The 15,147-nt window shown below is 27.6% G+C and overlaps 1 protein-coding gene across 4 annotated transcripts in view; it reads left to right on the top strand.

Annotated features, from left to right (window-relative positions):
• The first annotated feature begins 299 nt into the window (after positions 1–299).
• The window catches only part of LOC119599992 (GTPase-activating protein skywalker), an 84,295-nt gene continuing 69,447 nt past the window's right edge, over positions 300–15,147 (top strand). For 2 of the 4 annotated variants that reach the window (XM_037949981.1, XM_037949984.1), the window contains exons 1-2: positions 306–471; positions 3,205–3,341. The gene's annotated coding sequence lies outside the window, so the exon portion shown is untranslated. Of the gene's footprint in view, positions 472–3,204; positions 3,342–15,147 lie in introns of those variants that run through there. The other 2 variants (XM_037949977.1, XM_037949983.1) reach the window with 2 other exon arrangements.

The raw sequence follows: 15,147 nt of genomic DNA, 5'->3' as shown, positions 1-15,147 counted from the left end.
AGATATCTGAAGACAAAGCAAAGATTCGGATTCAGCATCCTATAGAAAAGTTTTTTTAATTTTGTTGGCCTGTGTAATTTTACCATATATTTCTGGACTACCAATTTTTACAACCATGACTTTTTTGTTTAGAATAACACATCGAAAAGAAATGTCAAAATTACAACCAAAAAAGAAACATGTAGATGGCGCTATGTTACAAGAGAAACCTATATTGTTCTCTTATTTAAGAGAGTCGCTAATAACAACCAACAACAACAAAAAAAATCGCCATACAAAAATTCTTTAATTTTAATTTCAGTCTTTTAACGAAACTCTATTGGAATGTGTGAATTGTCGCTAAATCGAAGGCACGCGTTTAATTGAAGTGAAAATAATTAAAAAGTAATAAGTTTTATGAAAAATCCAAGTAAATTTAATAGCAAATTTAAAATACTGCGGTCGGTGTATTAAAAAATAATAAAAGAAAAGGTGATTATTTAATAGATAAAAGTGTTTTTAAGTGAACTCAAAGAAAAAAACTGAAATACCTAGGTATTGATTTTTTTACAAAACTAAATTGGGCTAAAGAAAAAAAACCCAAGTAATTTCATCACTCACTTTCTGTATGTTGTTTTTTCTACTTCTACTTTGAAGCCCAACAAAATCAGAACTTTTTTGTGTTGAAGAAACAAAACGGAGAAGTAAAAAATTAAACTGCCGTTATCATTAAACAAATAAAATAATAATAAGAAAAAAGAATTTAATTTATAGTGTTTATAAAGTGAAATTAATGTTTAAGAAATTCATATAAGCAACAACAACAAGAAGAAAACAAATGTGTATTAAAAAGCGTTGATTGCAAAAACAAAAAGAAGAAATGTGTACACTACAGGGCTGCAAGAGAGAAACTAAAACAATAACCAAAGTACTTTTTTAGAATTAGAAATAGTACCTACTAAACTTAATGAGGACATAATTATTGTGAGATTATGAATAAAATATTAATGAAATTATGAAAACGTGTAGATAGAATAATTTTAATAATGTTCAGAGTTTTTTTTTTTGAAAAAAAAGTACCCAACATGTGTTCATCTCTGACTTGTACTAAATTTATAAACGAGCACTACAACGGGAAGAGTAATCACCCTGCTGTTAAATGCCAAATTAATTCACATGAATATAAAATAATTTATTTATTTTTTATTTCACATCAACCTCAATAAAAAAAACAGCTTTATCAAATTATCATCACTTAAATAAATGTTGCTATTTTCTTTTGCTGATTTTAAAACACTTACCAGCCGCTCTAATCATTTTGCCTACTACAACAACATTTATTTATGAACAACAATAATTTGTCTTTTTACGTTTTTTTTGTTCATTTTTATCAACTTGTCTAAATATTTGTATTTGTTTATTTAAAGATGAAAGAAAAAATGTGTGTATGTACATTAAGATTTCTTATGTTTTTTGCTTTAACATTGCGTACCGAAAAAAATAACAAAAAAAAAACATTAGAAATTGTATGTAGGCAACCAAACAACAACAATACTAACATTAATGCATTATTTAAATCCTTACTTTCTGTTGTTGTTTGTTTGCTAGTTTTTGTACTTCTATTGGAAGAGTTTTTTTTGTTGGTTTTAATAACGAGAAGAGTGGTTATTTATCATGTGCACTTTTCGTTTTCGTGAGAATACTTTAGAATTTTAGTGTGCGACTAATAGAATGTGAAACAGGGTTGTATATTTTAGGTTGTTTATTTAAGAAATAGCTGTAATGGTTACAAATTATTATTTTGGTTATACAGTCAAACCCGTTTATAAGGTATTCCGAGGAACCAGTAAAATTTATTTATTTATTATTTCATTCTTTTTATCCGACGATAAACCGAGTTCGTTTTAATGTATATGTGAATAAATTGTTTGTCCTCTTGAGTTTTCCCAAAACTCTAATCGTAAGTACATATATTCTATATGTATTTAAATGCGCTTTACATCATATGTTCCATAACTTATATGGTTCTCATTTAAAAACCCCTCATGTTGGGAATATTTTTAAAAAATCAGCAATAACCACGAAAAGACTGGATTTAAAATACACAAGTAAAACAATTAAGATGACTATGGGAATATTATGGTATGGAACTGTTTTTTTCAGACCAAGCTATAGGTCCAGTTCATATTATAAAAGATATTATGACTGGTAAAGGATATAGAACCATTTTGAATTCCATAATCACCACTATTTCGCATTTCGATTACGTTTCCGCATTTAGTTAGCCAACAATCGAAAAAAGGTATTCCAATAACAACAACAGAGTCGTAAAAAAAGAAGAAGAAGCAACTAGAGAAATCCAGAATATGGGTGTATATATACAGGTTGGTTACAATCTTTAGAGGTAAGTTTTGTGAAGTGGCCTGCCCATAATTCTATAGAAACTTTGTGAGAAATAGTACATCGTAAGATATATATATGTATGTATATATTACAGACGTTGTAAAACAGTAATAATTATCAACAAATCGATATGATTTTTTATTATAAATTAGACTTTTATAAGAAATTCAGATAAGAATTTTTTATTTATTAAAATTTTCTTAAAAGTACATATTTTTGCAACACTGTTATTTAATTTAAACAGAAGAAATATCTCACAAGAGAGTAATAAATGAAACTAAAACTCTCTTTAAAAAAAAGTAGCACAAATAAATAATTATCTCTCTCATTTTTTCTCTTAAAAAAACAAGCCAAAGAAAAACGTGAAAAAATCATACATTTCTTCGGCAAAAGAAAAATACAAATATTTAGTGTGGCATTAAAACGTTAAAGTTGAGGTCGAGTTGTTAGGTGTGTAAAAGAAAAAAAAATAAATATTTTATTTTAAAAATAAAATTATACAAATAAAAATTATTTATATTTTAGAAAGTGCTTATAATAGAAAAAAAGGAATTAACAGTTGAGATCTTCATCCTTGTAAACAAGAATTGAAAAAGAATTTTTGCACATACAAACACACATAGTAATTGAGAAATTACGTGAACGTGCTTCACAAAAACGTGATTTTCTTATTTTTTCTTTACTTGTGGTACATACATATAAACAAAAATAATATAAACACAAAAATATAAAAAAAAGCAAAAATAGTGTGCTCAAAATAATAAATAAAAAACAAAATAAATTTTTGTGTTGAAAATTATAAAAATAATTTCTTTTAAATAGAAAAAAACAGCAACTCGCAGAAAAAAAAAAAAAAACGAACAACAACAAGTACGGACAAAATTTGACAACGACAACAAAAAATTGATTGTCAACATACGAAATATTCGCAACAATAACAACAACAAAATAAATAGTAGGTAAGTGTTTTTTATACATATTTTTTATATTTATTGAGGGTTTAATGAATTCCAGAAATTTTGCACACATTAATTTTCGAAAATTCCCTTAGATATTTATACTCAACTCTACTTAAGTGGTGAGTGTATTATGCGTTTCTTCATATGTTTGTAACAATCAAAAATAGTGATGCGACTAACCATGTCAAATAGCCTGCATTTATAAAAATAACTGTATAAAGTTTAATAAAAGTCTACCACTTTTGAGCCAAGATGATATCTGGTAAAATCGCTCCATGATTTCGCATATCACCCATTAAAGATTCAAAATGCTACAACTTTAAGAACTGATTTAAAATTTCTAGCATAACGATAAACTTTGATATAAAACAATTTGTATGTAATATATTTTAATTGTTATGACAATCGCTTCAAGTTTTCAATCAAATTCGCTTTTCCGAAATGCAATCTTACGCTCAGATGTATTGTAAAAATATCAATAGTGATGAAAGTTAGTTTCATAACTTAGGCCAATTTTAAAACTTCTTCCAAAATTTAAGACAGTATTCTATAAAATTATAAAAAATATTATAAATTTGTAAATGATTTTTATACATTTTTCAACATCGATTTAATACCTTCTTCGCAAAATCACTTTAAACGTCTCATTTTATAAAACGAAATGACATACTTTAATGTATGGAAAAAAGTCAAATTTTGAAAAATTTCCCAATATTTTACATAAAATTTTTTTACTTTTACGAAAATTTAATAAAATGAGGGATAAATAAACTCCTAGTAGGGTATCATATAGGGCATGCCCGACTACTAGACTTTCTTACATGTTTTATTTTTGTTTTATATTTCCATGATGTTCATTTTAGTTTTAGGGAATAGATTGTTTTTTGCCTCTGATTGTGAGCTTCCTTATCTTATCTGTAGTTTTTCTTTGGCCGAGATAAGAATTTTGGGTTTTTAGTTAAAACCAATATAACACATGAATATAAAATTCTCTGTTATATGTATTTTGGTGCGTTCAATATTTTTTGTACTAATCATAGCCTTGAAATATCAATTTATTATGTCACAAAATTGTGTTAATAGCTGATATTTTTTTGGTGGAAAATTATTATTATTTTTAATTATATACAATAAGGTTTTTAATCTGTCTGTCAGTAGGTTATTAACAGAATTAATTTTCCCAAATAAATATTTATTGATGGGACAATATCAGTCTCTTAAAAAAAAAGAAATAATCCAAAAAAATATTTTAAGCATAAAAAATCATTTTTAACTTTAGGATTAATATATAAAAATCTATTAAAAACTTTCTACAGGAGAATAAAAACCAAAAAAATTTAAGAATTGAAATTAATACATTGATTGATTGTTTTTCTGTGTGTCAGTTTTAATATTTCTGAATATTCATACAATATTCCGAAATCTATATAAAAATATTCAATTTTGGGAACTGCTGCTCTTTTATAAAATGTATTAAAATTAGACTGTGTTTCTGACCCCAACCAGTTACGGTGCTTGTCACATATCAGTTTCTTAACCTCTAGAAATTTATTTCGTAAAACGTCACATTTATCAGCTAAATAATCAATGAGTAATACACACTAATGTGCTTTATATTAAGCTATAAGAAATTTTGATTATACAAAATTTTGCTAATGTCAAGTTAAACCAATTTTTTGGTGCTAAGCATTTCAAATATTCTAAATATAAGATTATTTTTATCTATGTCAATTTTATAAGAGATTAACCTTTAAACACTTACTACAATGAATAAAAATAATCCAAAAACATAAAATATAAAGAAAGAAAAAAAAAACTCAAAATAAATTGGTCAAATTGTGTGTCGTCACTATGACAATAGAAAAAGAAATTCCCTCACAAACAAAGTCATTGTTACAATTTTCTTCCAAAGTTCACCCACAAGTGCTGGTGGCTACGCATGTTGTGTATAAATTCATTCAACCACCATCAGCAACGATTACTAGACTCTGTGTTTTTTTCGGTTGAAACATAAATATTTAACCAAATTACTGACAAATACTTGTGTATACATACATGTATGTATTTATGTATATACATATCTTTTTAGGGGAAAACCTAAATTAAGAAGGTGGGTGGTTGGTGTGTAGTGTTCTATATTTTGTTTATTATTGATTTTATTTCAATATTTTGAGAGGTGTGGTGGTCCAACTCAACTCATTTGCCGGATTCTATACCAAACAAAAAAATGAAGTGTTGATGTAGTGCCAACTACAGATTTCCTTTTTATGTTTTTGTATGTATAATATTTGGAAAATGTCAAAAACAACAACAAAAACAATGTAAATGGGTCATGACAAACTAAACTCAAATATCAAAAAAAAGTATATAATAAAAAAAAGTTTTTATGATATTTTTCATATGGCAGAATTATATTTTTATAGAATTATTATCGAAATCTATATTGGATTTTTTATGTGTATGAGGTGATTTATATTCAAGTAGGTTTCATAATAGAAACGATTTTTTTTTGTGGTAATATACTGCTCTAGTTAAGAAACGAGGAGAGTAATTAAAGTCACCTTTAAAAAATAACCAAAATTATGGTATTTAAAGGCAATTTTCATTTTAATTCATAAGAAAAAAAAACAAATTTTCCTAAATTTCTAAGTAAATTTTCAAATTGTCCTCTTATTTCATTTTATAGTCTGCCATGCACATGAGTTTTGTTGGAAATTATGCCATGTTATTATTATTTTTTTGCATCCACAATCAATTTGTTAAAATTTTTAGTTCAGTCAACTATAATTCATATTTCAACGCTAACTATAAAGCATTTTAACACACAAATACTTTAGAAATGATTTCAACTAAGTAGTACACTGTCATTCTGACACAGCCACCAACAACTCAAAACTATGAATCATAAAATCACAATATAATGACAATTGTTATTTTGAAATCCGTTTCGAAAAAAAAACTCCAAAAAAATATAAAGAAATATAAATGAATGACGTTCTGACAACAATGTCTGACTACATTGTGATCAAAGTATCGAAATATTGTTTTTTTTTGCAAACTAGACAAAAATATAAATCAAATAAAAAACATGAACAAAACAAAACTAAAAAAAAACTACCATATACGTATGAATAGATAGATACATAGATTGACTAACATCGCGATATGTTCGTTGTCTTTTAAAATTATTTATTTTTAAACAAAAATTCATGTTAAAATCGTCCACAAAAAAACCCAATCAATATTCTTATTACACGTAATATCACTTCGTTCGACATGCATGTGTGAAATTGAATATTTCTCAAAACGATCAAAATCGTGTAAAAAAATGTAACTTTACAAATACATTTATGTACTTAGGTATGTAAGTTTGTACTGAGAGCATGTCCAAACGTGCAAATATCAATTGAATTCTAATAAGTATGTAATTGAATGTAAACTTAACGAATAACAATAATGATAATGTAAAAGTTGTTATTCATTATCGCCAGAAAAGAATGAGATTTTTTTTTGCCACTTACACTTGCAATATTAAATTGTTTACTTTTCTTTTGTAAAATTTTTGTTATTTTCCAAAATAAAGTGGTTCCGAAATGTTTGTCAATAAACGTTGTTATTAACAACAGATACCGTTCCACAAAGAAGGAATGAACGTGAGGAATATACATATATATTCTAACAGACTAGATTTGTGAAAATTTATTTAAACTACTTGGTTGTACATGCTCAAATACCAATATATTGTCTAGAGCATAGAGTTCGAGATCCATTTAACAATTCTTCTAAATTTCGCTCTTTGTCAATTCATCCTTTTGTTACTTACTATCAGGATTTACTTATTTATTAGATTAGAACATTAGAACCATTTTTGTGAATATAACACTGTACGTAAAATTTCAACTTTCAAAAAGGCACAGAAAAACGCCGAAACACGTGAACTCAATCTTCGGTCGTAGAATCGAGTTGCATACTCCGTTTTGAAAAGCTGGTTCAATATCGTGAGATATTGCATTTTAAAGTTACCATTTTAAAGTTTAACTCCTAAAGCAAATTTTTTTAAACCATGCCTGATAGAAAGATCCAAGATTTGGATTTCAAATATATGTATCTGGGATCTTCAGAAAATGATCGCGAATATTTTTGAAGCTTTCAGAAAATATATTTTAAGCAATAGTTTTCAAAAGCATGTGTGAAAGAATGATCTTAACTTCGAAGAAATCTTGGTCCTTTAAAATTGTTTTTCAATAAATATACGGAAAGATGGACTGATAGGATTCTAGCCCAATTCGCAGTAAAAATATTTTTTTTCTTTGTAACGTTTAAATTCTGTTTCTTTTTTTTTTAAACAAGGAAGCTGTCGCCACACAAAATATAAATTATTAAAATAACGATTCTATTGTTTATTTAGAATATAGAATTAAAAATAAATTCTAAACATTTATTTGAACTTAAGACCATTGGTACTTAATATGTAGACTGCATTATCCAAATAAACGTGTTAATAACTTTTCAGGGTGAAACGAAAAAAATGTTTTTTTGTTTGTTTTCAATTAAATTTAACAACATAAAAAAATTAAATGAATGAGCAAAAAATTGCAAAAAAAATATAATAATTAAAACAGGTATTTTTATAATTTTTACAAAATTTCAACGTCTCAGACTTACGTAGTAAGAGAGTCAGTCGTCCAATCATTGTTGCTACGTTGCAATGGAATAAAAATCACATGATTACCTCAAATAAAATAAATAAAATAATTAATATGAAAATTGAAAATGAAATTACACTGGAAACTACATATTTTACTAAAAATTTATTTAATTTTATTAGAAAATAAATCTCAATCTAAAATACTGTATTCAGTCTTTGTGCACAAAGTAAATTATTTGTATGTTTGTGTTTCTTCAGACGAATATTTTTACATTTTTTTATTAAAATATACTACTTTACATATAATATAAATAACATCCGGTGTAGTTGAAATTTTTTTCTTTAACAGTGTTTTTCAGAGATTTGTTGCTTTCGTTTTAATGTTTTTGTAAAGCAATGCAAAAATTCTATAAAGAATTTATATAAAATCCAGCAACGTTTTTATACGAATTTAAACTACTTACAACTGCTATTTAAACGCGTTTAAAAGGGATTTAAAGGAATGAAATGATAAAATACACTTACTAACGATTTTAAAGTGCATATTTTGATAAAAAAAATAACGTTCATGTTATTTTGTTCGATTTATGACCGTTAATTAAAAAATTCTAGATATTGCTTTTTTGGGCCATATTGTGAGTTTATTTTTATTGGGCGAATCAGCAGAGAAGATTTAACTATGTATATAATTTTTTGTAGGAATAAATCCAATATTTCTATATTGCTTTTTTTGTTGTCTTATTTGTTTAAATTAATTTAAGAGAAATCTGTTCAATTTTGCAAAATTAAAAACTGTATACGTTTTCTTAGGCCTGTTGTGTGTTAATTTACCAGATTTTTTGGTGGAAATGATTAAAAGGTGTTAATTGAGTTACTACTAGGATTTTGCCCTAGTTTTAAAACTAGAACCGATTCCGAAACCCAAGAATAAATCTCGTAGCTAGTTTAGTACAATGGAAACACCACATAGAGGATAAGGTCAATAAGGCACATCGGTGCTGGGCGATATGTAGGAAAACTATAGGCATGAAATTGGGTTTTAATCCTCCTATGACAAATTGGCTTTATAAAAGTGTAATTAGACCAATTCTAGCTTATGCTTCAATAATCTGGTGGAATGCTTTAGACAAAAAGTGTAATATCAAACTACTATAGGGAGTTCAGCGTACATGCTGCTGGTATAAGTGGTGCCATGTGTACTACTTCAATCAAAGCTCTGAAAACGTTGCTATATATTCCACCCGAACTGGCCAAAAGCGGTTATTGGACACGTAATAAATGTATACTGGACAGATTGGAAGGGTATACACAATCATCGGACATGCATACCAGACACAGAATTTGTTGGAAACTAGAATAAATATGGCGCCCACAGCCTTTAATATATTTACCGACAGCCAGAGCGCAATTAGGGCGATATAAGGTGATAGAATTAAATCTAAGACCGTATTGGATTTTAAGAAAGCTTCAACTGAATACTCTCCCAGAGGTAAGGTTTACATCATATAGGTACGAGGTCAGTCGGGTGTAGTCGGCAACGAAAGGGTGAATGTAATAGCTTTAAAGGGAAGGGAGCTCGAGGTAGTTAACCTGACAAACGCAAATCCATTCGACGCAACAAAAACTGAATTAATAATATGGGTGAGAGAATCCCATAAGGCCTCTTGGAATAATGAAACGGTGGGTAGAATCACAAATATCCTATGGGGTGACCCTGATGAGAACAAGACGAGAAATCTCCTCAAAATGAGCAAGTCTGAAGTTAGTATGATGGTACGTATTCTGAATGGACGCACAGGCTTACGAGCACATCTATACAAAATTGGCCGTGCGGATTCAGACGAATGTAGAGCATGTGGAGAGGGCAGTGAAACTCTGGAGCACTTTCTTTGCCACTGCCAGGCATTCGTCGAAGTTAGATCCAATTATCTTGGAAGTAATGTTATTCCGGAAATAACATTCCTGGCTAACACTGATTGGAAAATTTTTAGGAATTACGTCCATTACGATTTATCCACAATATATCCTTCATTCCTTAAAAGTTCTGAATAGTAACGCGATAAAGAAATATGAGCTAAGACTTTTTATTTTTATTCCAAATACATTAGGATGGCTCCTTATATTTGAAAATGTAAACTTCATGCATATTTGCATATATTGGCCAAATCATCATTCGTTTTGTTGAAATTGAAATCATTATTATTTTCATAAGCCAGCCTACTAAATATTCGCATAAATTTATCTACTATACGTAATACATGGGCTTGAGTGCGGGTGTTATTGCGCAACAAAGGGATTTTCTAGATTTTGCTTTTTCTTTTCCTCTACATGTTTTCTCTCTTTTATTCTTTGTCATTTTGAATCTCAGTATTTTATTTACTATTACGGAATAAAAAATTCCTTAAGTGTTTTTCTTACAAAACTAATCCAACATCCAACCAACATTTTTATGCAAACAAAATTTACGTAAATTCCTACATGAATTCGTACATATGTACATATGTATTTATGTATCTATGTTTGAATAAATAAAGGAACGCAACGTGTACTTCTTTCTATCTACGTACTACATGTTGATTATAAATTTACGTATTCAACAGTAAACGAAGTAATAACCAGTCAATTCATAGAAGACCCAGAAGGTTCTGTTTATATGTATCTATACTTATACATTCTATTATTTTTTTCTTTTTTCTTCAGTTTTTTTTTTGTAAAGTAAGAGTTAAACAAAATTGCAGACATTTTGTTTTAATTTGTTTTTCGTTGGTCGTTTGTATACATATTCCGGCTTCTGTTTAAACAAAAAAAAAAAAAAAACTTCTGTCGCAAAAAATACTTTTTTATTTATTCATGGCATTGAAATTATAAAATAAGTCTGCTCCAGTACAAAATAGTCTTTGTATATTGTACGTGAATATAGAAAAAATTAAAATAAAAACAGTTCGTTTCACAAACAGTATGAACATAAAGAATTAATAAAAGAATTTAACGCATTTAAAAGCAAAAACAAACTTATTTTAATGTAAAGGTTTCGTTTTGTAATTTTATAAAATTCAAATATTTCAAAAAGTACTGTTACACGCTTAAAATAACTTCAAAGCCGACCCGCAAAGTCCCTAGAGCATAGCGGCTTAGTCCTTGTGAACAGACCATATTTGGCCTTTTATGATGTAATCTTAATATATTTTTGACATAAATGTTCACGCAATTGTCTCGATTTTTCTTATATTCCCAGCAAAAATAAAGCATAACATTTATCACCACTTCAAAAGTAGCAATTAGAGAATTTTTTACCTTCTGTGGAAGTGATTTTTAATGACTTCCGAAGAAGCGAAAATAATTTTATTTCTTTAATGCTGAAGATATTTTTTTGTAAGATAAAAAATTTCATTTTTGGGTTTCTGTTTTAAATGTATTATCCTTATTAATGTTAATATTATATAAATCAAATTAGTTGTACCTATTCTATAATAATACAATTTTACTTCCGAATAACTTCCAAAAAAACAGCTTAAAAATTACTTCTTGAGAATAACTTCAGAAATAGTGGATTTGGAATCAAATAAAAAGGACATCACTCCTATGACAAGCCTATGTTAAATTCATCACTTTTTCTGTACTTCCATGGAGTAAATTCCACTTCATTTTCGCTTCTTTGGAAGTTCTTTTTTTTGCTGGGTTAGACCTAATACCGGAATCCTGTAAAATTTCATATTAAATAATTAGTTCCCATTCAATCATACACTATATGTTCCAATTCTATTATACACTATATGTAGTTCCTTTGTGTTGTCTACAATCTGCCTACATTTGACTTACCCTTTATTTTAAGGATAAGCATAAAAGGCAATAAAAAAGGATTGAATTACATTTGTTTTTATTGCATTACAAAAAAAAAAAAAAATAAATTGAATTTCTTACTTAAGGACATTTAAGGAAATTAATTTCAGTTAACAAAAGACCTTCTTACTCAATAACAGCAATATCCTTTTTAATGTTATTACTTTTTTTCCTATGACAAATATGACAATATAAAGGAATCAAATATTAAATATTTGATATTGATGTACATATGTATGTATTTGAAATGTGTTGACATTATTTATAAGTAACTAATTTAATTCAACTTTATGTATTATATTTGAAGTAATGAAATTTTCATTATTTATACACGGAAAATTGTTCTTTATAAATTGCTTTGTTTTTTTATTTAGCTTATAAAAATGTGAATTAATTAGCCAAATACACAAATTAATTAACACGTGCCATACTTTTCTCTATTATTAATATTATGGTTTAATAATAAACATTATTTTAGTTTTCATACAATCATATAAGAATGTATATTGATATTTGCAGATAATCGACATTCTTTATAATCATTTTCATCATTATACATACGTTTGCATAAACAAACAAAAACATTCATAAAATAAATTAAAAAAAAAAATCAATTAAAATCTAAATATTTACAATCTGCTCTATTAATAACGATATAATAATGATTGCATAAATGTATATTTGTTTATTAAATAGAAAAATTAAAATAATACAAAGAAAACCGATCAGCGTCTGTTCAATAGCCATCCATCTTTTACACTCACACACATTCATATACATACATATGTACGTACATAGTTATGCATTATCTAATAGTTAACCACACTTGGTAATGTCTAAGTGAAGACAGGCCTATTGCATAAGATTGAAAAATAAGTGCTTAAGATGATCCAGCAACATCTACCATTTTACCGAAAGAAAAATTGTGGATCCCGGTTTAATATGATTGATGTTATAGGATTCTTTTAGATTTAGTAATATTTTTTATAGATCTTGACACACGCGTTTTTTATCTAAAAATTCTCCAAAATATGTTAAGTGGGTAGTCTTAAATAAAGCCTGACATGCGTCCAATCATACAATGCCAAGTAAGTAAGCCCATAAGACTTAACGAATTTCTAAAAAGTTGCATAAAAATCAAGGTAATTTGAATGAAAATGAGAGGATGAAAGCATTTTTTATAATCTTCAAGTGGAAATAGTGCCCCCATATGATTATCGTTCTATGTATGCAACGTCGAATTTATGCCATGGATAAGGCCGGGTTAAATATTTGAAAACTAAATTTCGAGACGTCAACCATTAACATTTACGTTTTCTTAAAACAGAACAGGTATTAGTTTGTCTGATAGAGGCCGAGACCAGTAACAGTATTTGAACCGTCAGTGTCCCAAAGGACAGTCTACACTGACGTTTCCGCATTCAGTTATATAGCTAGAGGGGAAAAAACGGTAGAAAAGTAACGAGTTTGATACAATCCGTTGTCAAAAGTGAGCTTACCGCATTTGCTAATATTTAGACAAGGGATGTGTATAAAATTTAAATAACATCCAGCTATCATTTTGGTAACCACCGTTTGTAATTTTGACAACACATTGCAACAACATATTGTTGTCATTTCGATTATGTATTGTTGTCATTTCGACGACGCTACGTTCTGCTTGACAACATAGCGTTTGCACTTTGGTAAGGCATTATTATCGGTACATACAACGGCTGTTATAGAAAAATTAAAACGTTTTTTTCCGTCTGTGTAGCACTCGAAAGAAGGTTTTTTAATAAGAAAACGTAAATATCGATTTAGAAATATATGAATATACGATAAAAAAAATATACATTTTGAAAGATCTTTTCGTGTTTTCTGTAGGAATTATTAAAGTTACTTTAAAAATTAGCATAACATTTTCATAAGGCACTAATAGAAAAGTTATATTTCCTACTACTGCTAATTGAGTCATAAATGTGAAGTAAATAATAACATGTGCCTTTTAAGGATCAAGACATTTAAATAAATATGACATCAAAAAAAGCCATAAAATTAAATTAGATTAGTTTCTATACCGTTTCCTCCTTTAAACAATAACAATCACATTAATTTATTATTGTCTTAATTAAGTGGCTGTAATTAAATTTCATTTAGTATACTCACGTACCATCATACAACGAAATTCATATCTTGTATTGTATTTGTTTATTATTATTTTATATTTTATAGAGATATGAACCATTTATGAAAAGTGTTCATAAATTCTAATTGAATTAATAAAATCAAATGAATACATATTCATTCATTCGTTCGTTCGTTTGTTTGGTCTACTAAACTGTTGATGTACATATTTAGTCTTTAACGATTCATCTAACGTAAATGGAAAATACTTCAATTAAAAACGAAAAAAATTGAAAAAAAAAAAAAGAAACGGATGGGGAATAATGAAACGCCCACTAATTTACACCCACAATCATAAATTGTACTCACGTCTATTAAAAACAAACATTATTAAAGCTCTACATCATTTCCATCCATTCAACCATTCACATCCATGCGTCCTCATCATTGTCGGTAGCTTGAACGTATGTACATCTGCCCCTAACTACGTTCAATTCTCACACATGCATTTATTGTAAACAAAAACAACATGAATTTAATATTATAAAGAGTTTTAATCAACAAAAATTTACATACTAAAGCTTGTCGTCATTCGTCTACTCCTTTCACAGCCTCTACTGCGTCCTTCTTGATATTTTTTGATTGTCCATTATAATGCATTAGTCGATGCATGTAGAGAATTTTTGTAAATTCTGTAAATTTTTATTGTATGCAAAATTAAAAGCGTAGTTTTATGCATTTTATCAATTATCGTAGTCTGTGACCAGTCGGTCGCACTTAGTACTAGCAATGTGTGGAAATTTAAATCAACTTGAAATCAAGAATTATTCATGTAATAAAAAAAAATATTAAAAATTATACAAATAATACTTAATAAAAACGCGAACAGAAAAAGACTCTTTGAGTCATGATGTGTGAAAAAGGCGGATATTTCATGCTTGATTAACCTTGATTTAATAATTGTCAATTTCGAACAAGACTGCATAAAAATAAATTCTCATTTGTGTGCTAAAATATTTATTGCAAATGAAAGATAAATAAATAAATATATTTATAAATACATATGGACTTATTTATCGCGTTAGGCTTTCCTTTCCTGTAAATTAATACAAATGCAAATAAAATTGAAAAATTTTATAGAAAAGAAATTGCAGTTATGTACTTTAATAGACTCTTTTTTAGGAAGCAACATCGCAATTCTTTCTATTATTT

The sequence above is a fragment of the Lucilia sericata genome, unplaced genomic scaffold (genome assembly GCF_015586225.1).
Source record: "Lucilia sericata isolate MDLA Ls3-8-SP2 unplaced genomic scaffold, ASM1558622v1 Contig000100F_arrow, whole genome shotgun sequence".
Lineage (NCBI taxonomy): Eukaryota > Metazoa > Arthropoda > Insecta > Diptera > Calliphoridae > Lucilia > Lucilia sericata.
This window is presented reverse-complemented; position numbering and strand designations above follow the sequence as displayed.